This window comes from Leptonotus elevatus, chromosome 8, assembly GCF_054856555.1.
Source record: "Leptonotus elevatus isolate MCC_2025b chromosome 8, RoL_Lele_1.0, whole genome shotgun sequence".
Lineage (NCBI taxonomy): Eukaryota > Metazoa > Chordata > Actinopteri > Syngnathiformes > Syngnathidae > Leptonotus > Leptonotus elevatus.
The window spans coordinates 20,348,681-20,357,799 of record NC_141246.1 but is presented as its reverse complement, the minus strand read 5'-3'; the positions used below and the strand labels follow the sequence as shown (position 1 = coordinate 20,357,799).

General features: G+C 37.8%; 1 long non-coding RNA gene across 1 annotated transcript; it reads right to left on the bottom strand.

The window, feature by feature from the left end:
* Nucleotides 1-412: 412 nt before the first annotated feature.
* Nucleotides 413-8,056, bottom strand: LOC147170166 (uncharacterized). The gene is made up of 3 exons (XR_015095855.1): nucleotides 7,914-8,056; nucleotides 7,739-7,846; nucleotides 413-1,790 (listed from the first exon to the last, which is right to left on the bottom strand). It is a non-coding gene; the product is annotated as an uncharacterized LOC147170166 (long non-coding RNA).
* Between the last annotated feature and the right edge of the window lie 1,063 nt (nucleotides 8,057-9,119).

Below are 9,119 nucleotides of genomic sequence, written 5' to 3'. Positions count from 1 at the left end.
CATAAGCTTTTAAGTGAAAATCAATATGGGTTTAGAGAAAAACGGCCCACCTCAAAAGCATTCATGGAACTCGTAGAAGCAATATCTACTAACATAGATAATTTAAAAAAAATTACTGTTGGAATTTTTATAGATTTAAAAAAAGCATTTGATACTATAAATCATTCTATACTAATGAATAAACTAGAAAGATATGGCATAAAAGGTTTGTTATATAAATGGATGCAAAGTTATTTGGATGATAGATATCAGTACTTACAGTTTAACAATATACAAACAAAACACTTTTGTGTGGAGCATGAAATATGAGCATTCATTGAGCACCCACCTGTTTAAAATAGCATTTAAATTTTCAGGCAAAACTACTGCGCTGACCAGAACCTGTTCACCAGTGGAACAAATATTTTACGCAACAACTGACGTCCTGTCTGGTGTTAGTTTAATGTGAAATCCATCTGTTCATAGTCGTTGCTATGTTCCTGCTAGCGCTATGCCAACTACCTGCCAGATAAAACAAACAAACTTTAAGCTTATGACTAATTGCTTTTATAGATATTATGTTTCTTATTTTATTTAGGCACAAATTCTTGCCAGATTCAGTGTTAATCTCTGGTTGCTGATTTTCTCCATTGGCTGTACTTGCTTTCACACCTCATCAAAATGTAGCACCTACTTTTCAAGCTATGTTTTTTTCTCACCGTGGTGGAGAAGTAACTCTTGCTTACAATTGCCCTGTAAATCTAACTAAGGGCCATTTCTATTTGTCATCTCAGTCTTCTGAAAGTGGTTTACACTTAAATTGGAGATGGAACAATTATAACAGGAACGCAAGACATGTGGAAGAAAATCAGGACTTTCTGGCAACCGAAACAGACTAAAATTATTTTTTTTTACACTGCATCTGAAATCTGCTGGATCCGACAGCACAGTGCCCCACTTTACACATATCTAAGTCCATCAAAATGTTTTTTATAAACCTGATGGGTATAGCTGATGTCCCATCCAAATTGCTTGTTTTAATTAGTGCTAGAGACATGTGGACAATTTCAACAGATTTTATCCACCAATAGCTAGTGATGTACATATCTAGTACATTTCTAGGACTAGTTTATAAATTGTGTTCAAGAGAAAAACTTGACACCTTTAAAAATTCAAATAAATACATGTGCAAGCGTATTTATGAGTGAACTGTAATTGGATTTGGAAATAAATAGCATTAAACAAGATATTTGAATCTTTCAGTTTTGCATTAATTGACGTCTGTAAGCTATATTTCAAGTGGTATTTTCCAAATATTTCAGTCTGTGCAATTTAAAGGGTTATAGTGATACAGAGCTTGAAACTGGACACACACAAAAAAAAATGGAGTCAAAGCTGAAGGTAGTACCACTTTGCAGCCCTTTGTAGCTCATAAGTTACATAAATCAGACACCCTCAAGGGTCAGCACATAACAAGCAAGAAAGCCCATCTTCTTCCCACTCAGCTTTCCAAAGAGTGTGAAAAACATTTTTTGGGAGAGCTAACTTTGCTTGCATAAATAGGACATTTTAAAAAGTTTAGCTTTACTCTCACACACACACACACACACACACACACACACACACACGCACGCACACACACACACACACACACACACACACACACACTCACACATGGTCTGACAGACAAGGTTGGTGAGAGTAGATGTGGGCAGGTTCAGTGATTCTGATGTCAAAGGCGGTCTGAACGCTGTGTGGGTCTATCCTCCCTCCAGCAGACCTTACATGGCAGTTCTCCTCTCAGGGGTGTTCTGAAAAGAGACAGGAAGGGCGGCAAAAGAAAGGGATAAGTGGAAGGAAGGGGAATGATGGCAGGTACTGGGGGACTGTTCCAATGCCCTTGACATCCAGGAAAGGCTAGAATAAGAGGGAACAAGTGCCAACCCAGAAGAGGGGATCAAAGATAAGACGCGCTCAAGAGTGTGCATCTGGGTGGGTATGTGCACGTCTTCTAACTTATTTAACTGCTGGGATATACTGTAAATAGGCATGGTTTTCTGTTTGTGTTGTGTTCTGATTGTGATTGTGTGATACTATACTAATTCAAGAGAGACTGGAATTTCATGTGTGCATGTGTGTGCGTTTGCGCGCGCCTGTGCACTCTCGCTCTCCAGACCGGACCCAGACCAAGGCTTTTCTTTGGCTGAGCAGATGTTTTGCTCTTACCTTGCCACAATGGCTCAGGACCCTGGGGCCAGAATATCACTCACACAAACACACACATGCGCTAATATGCCAGCCCATGCTAAACCCTTCTTGCGCAAAGATGCATGCATTCACGTTTCTACAATCGCTATTTAATTTTGGTGGTGGTGTGAGGGGGTATAACTTGGCTGTCTTAGCATGTCGTTTAAGAATTATAATAAGTATGTGAAGAAGAGTATAATGTAAATGTGTGAAAATTGTGAATGCTACATGATTGCTGAAAGTCAGGCAAACAGCTCGCCAATTCATGCCCACTCACACAGAGAACAAAGATTGTAGGATGGTGTTTTGAATTAAAGTAGCACTAAGGAACTTTTCAACCTTAAAATATTTTCATAACTCTTCTGATGAAACATAGACTTCAAACTAGTTGAATGGTAACTTTGCCATGGCCTGAGGGGGTCTGTATCATTTTTACTGGCACTAAGCAACTTTGAGGAGGATGGTAGGAACACTGCCAAACAAAAAACTACAAATGTTCTGACTGCTTTATGGCATATGTCACTTCCCTCTTTTCCCATTCGTTACAAAGACAAAGTCAATTTGAATGTCAATGCAAGATTATTGTTTTCCTGGCAGAAGCTGCAAAACAACTGAGAAGTTTTGTCTGAGGAGTCAAGAAAGAAAAAAGAAAGAGGGAAGCTACCAGGATAAAAGGACAGACAAAGATTAACATTAGCCCGGCTTTCACTCGCAGGTGTGAGCTAAAAAATTAGGCAATGCGGTTGTCCTCATGGGAAATGTGGTCTTCCTTCAGGCATAATATCACTGCTTTTGTCCATATGGCACTGCCATAATCAACATAAACTGAAAGTTCCTTAGTGTTGCTTTAAGGAACATTATTGTGAAATGGGCATTTTTCAAATATTTGACATAATTTTTTTATCAATAACCAAGACAAAAAAAATCCACACAGTATTGTAACAGTTTTGTAATATGTTTTATTGTTGTGGTGTCTGGGCTTGGTCTGTCCCTTAACCCACTGGCGTGTGTATTTCCTACTTTACGGTCTATAATAATGCATTCGATTTATATAGCGCTTTTTTTATTCGTGCGCTCACACATTCACACTTTGGTGGCGGTAAGCTACTTAAGTAGCCACAGCTGCCCTGGGGCAGGCTGACGGAAGCGTGGCTGCCAGTGTGCGCCTACGGCCCCTCAACTGACTGTTGATTCCTGATTGGTTGTGATGCAAGTTGATAATCACACAACTGCAAGTCGTACCATTGGAACCACCTTGTTTAAGCAGTACATATTACCTGGCAAGCCAATGCTATTTATTTGTTATTTTTCATTGTAGGTTTTTTACGTATTTAATGGCAAACTGTTGAATAAACATAAATAACAGTGTACCTGTGGTGGTCAGAAGGAAAATATATATTGTGCTTTATCAAGAAAAACTGCATCCAAATACATTTTTGGTCAAAATGCAAGATCATAATAGCTCACGGAACCTATTTGTTATCCCAATTCAACGCAGAATTTTTGGGGTCTGAGTCATCATCACGAATCGCCGCTTAGTGAATTAAACGGAATCACTGAAATAATGAGCTTTATTGTAGTGAAGCGGAAGCCTGTCTGTGACATGGGTCAGGTAATATCCTTTCTTTTTAAATAAATAAATACAAGTCTGGATGTTTATACAATATTGCAACATTTCCCCATCAATAGTTTGAAATGAGTCGCCGGAGGTACACTTTAAATGATGAAAAGGGATGTTTGGGAAGGGTCATAAAGGATGACTAAAAGAGATGTTGAATTATTTAAAAGGTCAGTTGGTTAATACAACTGACCTTTTATTTTTACAGTGAAAAGTGGAAGATTGAAGGAGCCATGTTAATTCTTGGCATTTCAATTGTCATCATACACTCAACAATTCCTTATATGAATATGGTTTTCTTGTCGTACCCAAATTCCATTCATGATATGAAAAGTACCTTACACATGGATACCTAACCTGTTGTCTTGCATTATTTTCTTACTTAATAAAGGACATTAGTGCAGATCGGTTAAATCAGTGTCCTAAAGTTTAATGTCATTCTTCAGAATTCAGATTTTGCTTTGGTAAACATAATAGTGGTAAAGGACAATTCGCATTACAAGACGGTATTAGCATTATTAAGACAGTGGTATTCTAATTCAGGTGCTGTATTTATTTGAATTTACATCGATCTGATCGGCTGGATCGGACGATTTTTCATTTTATGCAAAATCGGTGATCGGCTGTAACGTCTTTATTTGCTCGATCGATCAATGACGTAATTGATCAGCTGTACGAAATAAGACATCACAATGTTTATCAGTGATTTTTTTAAGATTTGTTTTTTTCAATTGGCGTCAATTATATGAAGGTTTTCGCTATTCATGGGCCGGGCCATTCACTATCTCCCGCAAATGGAGGTTGTTGACAGTAGAGTAAATCAAAATCGGTGAACAGCCGAAAAATCCTGAATGTGTAAGGCCAAGTAGTGACCTTCAATCTTCTATAACAGTCAAGTCACAATCCAAACATTTTAGAACAGCTTCCTTACAGTGACAAGTTTACATATTTTAATCTCTTCTTTTCAAAAAAGTCATTATTTGGTATGATGAAAATATTCATCATGATTTTGACCAACTGTCCATAGACAACTGTAGTACAGTTCTCCTCAGAATCAGAAACCATTTTCAATCACATAAAACATTATAAAATGGGTTATCTAACTGAAGTTCAAAAAAAAAAATATATATATATATATATATATTTTTTTTTTAGACTGTGTAGTAGAAATGAATTGTGTGATTTTCTCATTTCGACAGGCTGGTCAGTATCATGAAGATGTAGAGATGATTAAATTTGGGGACCACCAGCTTGAAAATTGGCAAAGTGATGGACAGAATGACAGGCAACGTCTTGTCTGTGGAGTCATTATCGAGCTCCCGAGTGTGTCAGAGATTCATGGCTGAAGGTGCTCAAGCTCCTTAAATGCAGTCAAGGAGACTGCAGAGAAACAGAAAAGTTTTTAGAGCAAACTGTATGTGTTACTTGCCCATTTTTTGGAGTTCTCAAGCAGCCTAAGATTCAGTCTAAGCACCTCTAAAATTTGAGACATTATTTATTAATTTTACTGTATGTCCTTTTAAAACAAGCCAGAAAAGTGTACGATCACACAGTAATGAAGCACCACCCCTTGCCTCAAAAATGGTTTATTCCACTCAATTCCTGACATTGCTTCTCGACTGGGAATATGTGGCCATCCAGTTAATGATGAGCGATACAAGACAATTTTAATTTCATAGAATACTACTGATTACTCTTTATGATATTATACCACCAATCAATTGTGTGATTTATTTTTATAATAAATCACATGATAATAATTGACCATTTAACAATTGAATGTGTTCAAAACACATTGGTGATAACAAATTACATTACTTATTTTTTTGCAAAGCATATGTAAAAGTGTAAACCTCCGAAGGCACACTTGAACATTCAAAACAATGAAGTGAATTGTCAATAATCAATATACATCATAAATAACATACAAAATAATTCATTTTAAATTTTACATTTTACATTACATACATATTTTCTTATGTTGTTCTTAACATTGTATTTGTATGTTTTTAACTGTTGTTGTAAGGTGACAGAAAGTGTCAGAAATGAAATGTATTATATATTATGAATCAAGTTAAACAAAATGACATTTTACTTTGTCAAATAAATGGTTTGCTGTTGAAGTGCATCTCTAAATGCTGCTGTGTGAAAATTAGTTGTCTTATTAGGTTTACAATGAATTTGTTTTATAATTCTAGTTTATAGATCCAATAATCTTTTTCAGATTGATGGTTTAGTCACAGATTTTCCCCAAAAGTGTTATTCTCTGCTTTCATAACTGTGGGAATGAAATTCTACAAAACTGTTAAATTTATCTTGCCTGGCCGGGAGCTCAGCACCCCTACGCCTCTGATCCTAGAATCACCCTTTCCATTTCAGTTGAATAACTGTTAAAACAGTTATTTGACTTTATTATTTTAGCATTTTATTTTTAAGAATACGAGTGAGTCTGCAAGAGAGGTGTTTCTTCGGAGCAGTAATACCCTGAAGAATTGTACCAGGGAGAATAAAGAAAATAGAAACATTTAAGACAAGAAAGAAAAGCGCACACATTCTGTAGGTTTGACAGACAGACCGGAGGGCAGTCAACACTGCTACGATTCTCATTAAAACACAAAGGAGAAAATCCCTCTTAATCGTGGGAGCGTTACCCTTGAGGTAATCCACTGCGTTGATTGTGCTGAGCCTTAATGCACAAATCAAACCACAAGGTGGCAGAGAGCCTTGCTGTGCTCCGCAGTGGTTACACAAACATAAACTTTATTTTTAAGCTCTTGAAAGACTGACCAGAATAAGAATTAACCGCAGGAGAACAACATCATATTACTTTGTATTCCAAATAACAAAGACAATTTACGCCAGATATCTTTCAGCTCAAAAAGAGCAAACTGGGTAATAAACTGCTCCTCATTTCATCAGTACGCTGTGGCTGGAGCATAGGACGATAAGCATAGCATAAATGTTTATGTTCTGTTGCTTTGTGATATTTCATAATCATTAAAACCGCAGTATTTTTCAATTTTGTCGTTTTGCTGAACTGAAATAAATATAATTTTTAGTCCTTTCAAATGGACTGTATACATTTGACTGTTATCTTAGCAGTTTTGGGGTTAAGGCACTCACAATAATGGACAATCATTCACATCCTCTCCATGACATTGAGCTCTTTTCAAACTGTTTTATTCAGCTATTTTGCCATAAACAACGGTTCAGATCATCTTTTATAACATTCACAATTCTCTCACATTTATGACTATTCAACTGTGAGAAGATAATATCCCTGGACACTGAGCTATAATGTGTACATGTTACACATGTACAATCATCGCTCCATTTGTTATTTCTTTTTCTACACTGCTTATCCTATTAAGTAAAATAATAATAATAATGTTGAGCACACTTTCTGTGTGTTTGTCGTTGTTTTTAATGCCACATTATCTCGCGCGGTCACGCAAGATATGGCAGGAAGTTGTCGAAGGAGCTGCCGGACCGCAGCTGTGCGCAGCCGGTGAGTTTTGTCCATAAAATTGACGTGTCCGGAGCACGCAGTCAAGACGGAGCGGGGCCGTAACGCAAGCGGTGTAATCCGGGGTTAGTGTTCTCTTTTTTGGAAATAAAAAAATGGTCACCCTATACAGTAAACATCAACGGCGGATGATAGACAGCTTGAAAACAAGCTTGATGTGCCCCTTATTTGGAGAACTGTGCAAGCGAGAAAGTCTTATTTTTCCTCAAAGTGGATTTTCAGGTGAAACGATCCTGTCTCATATTTATCTTTTGATGTCAATGCCAAATGTTTTCAGTCTACAACAAAAAATAAAAGATGTGGCATCACTGTTCAGTACTTGAGGAGAGGAGTGTATTTGTCTACATGCTCGAGCTTGAAACACAGACCTTAATACGCTGCATTTTATCTTCATGGCGAGTATAAACAGTAACTTGAGAGGCGTCCTGTTTAATCTTCCGGCCGACGAACGATCAGAGTCACGATGTCGTCAGATTCTGTTGGTTACAAAAGACAAAGCAAATATATTGTCTTTGAAAAGACATTCTATGCATAGTAACTTACTTTCTCAATTTGGCTCTGTCTGGATGACTACCCCCTGATGAGAAGCTTTACACAAGCATTCACACATTTGGTCCTTCTTTTATCGGCGCAAGTGCACAAACATTGCTGTCAGATGCGCACACACACAAGCACATGGCTTGTCATTATTCGCTCAGTCAAAGCAGATCATAGAGACATTAATTGAGAGTGCAATCAGGCTCTGAGCCTACGGTTCAAAGGAGCTGATAATAAGCTGTGATAGGTCCAGCTGATGGAAAAGTCAGGCAGGCAGTTAGAATGCAGAGAGGCACTGCTGTGTGTGCTTTTACTTGTCCTTGTATATTTTTTTCATTGCACACTATAAATCAATTAATATTAGGGACCGTTTTAAGTGGATGTGGGCTGTTGAATTTGGATGGCTAGTAGAACAGATTTAAAACCTGATTATTTGTGAAACTATGTTGATTTGAGTCAATGTTTTGCCTTCACAGATTCATATTCAGTGAATGATTCGTATAATCCCGGACAGGCATGGGCAACTGGTGGCCTGCAGGTCACACAGGGCCCCAACCTTAGTTGGGAAGCAAGAGTGCTTCATGTGGAAGGAGTCCACCGAGCAACGCAGAGATGCACGGTAGCATCTCAGCTCCGCAGCAACAGTGTTGTACTGCTTGCTCATGGTTGGGTAAATAGGGTTGCCAATAAGACATTGTGTTGTGTTTTAGGGCAGTATCACAATAGTACAATTGCCACAATATCATCAATGTCATGTCACAATATTAAAAGTAGCACATCTGTTAAAAAGGTGAGGTTCTATTTGTGACCCTCTGGTGGTTAGTTTATTAGTGCCGTTTAATTTTGATTAGGCATGTTTTGTCCACTGTGGCGGTTATCACACCCTTAAATCAGTCATACCAACAAATATTTTTCAACATCTCCATAAAAAAACATGACTTTTCGCCTGCTTCAGCCGAACACAGCATTGTGAGTACATAGACCAGTGGTTCTCAATCTCGGTTCTCGAGTACCCCTATCCAGTCTGTTTTCCATGTCTTCCACAGCCAACACAGGTGTTTCAAACGATTAGCTAATCAGCAAGCTCTGCATGAAGCCTGATAACGATCCTCAGCTGTGTTGGCATGGAAAACAGGCTGGATAGGGGAACTCTAGCAACGTGTTTTTGATGAATATAATTGTGAACATTGAGACATTGAGATTTTTTTCACT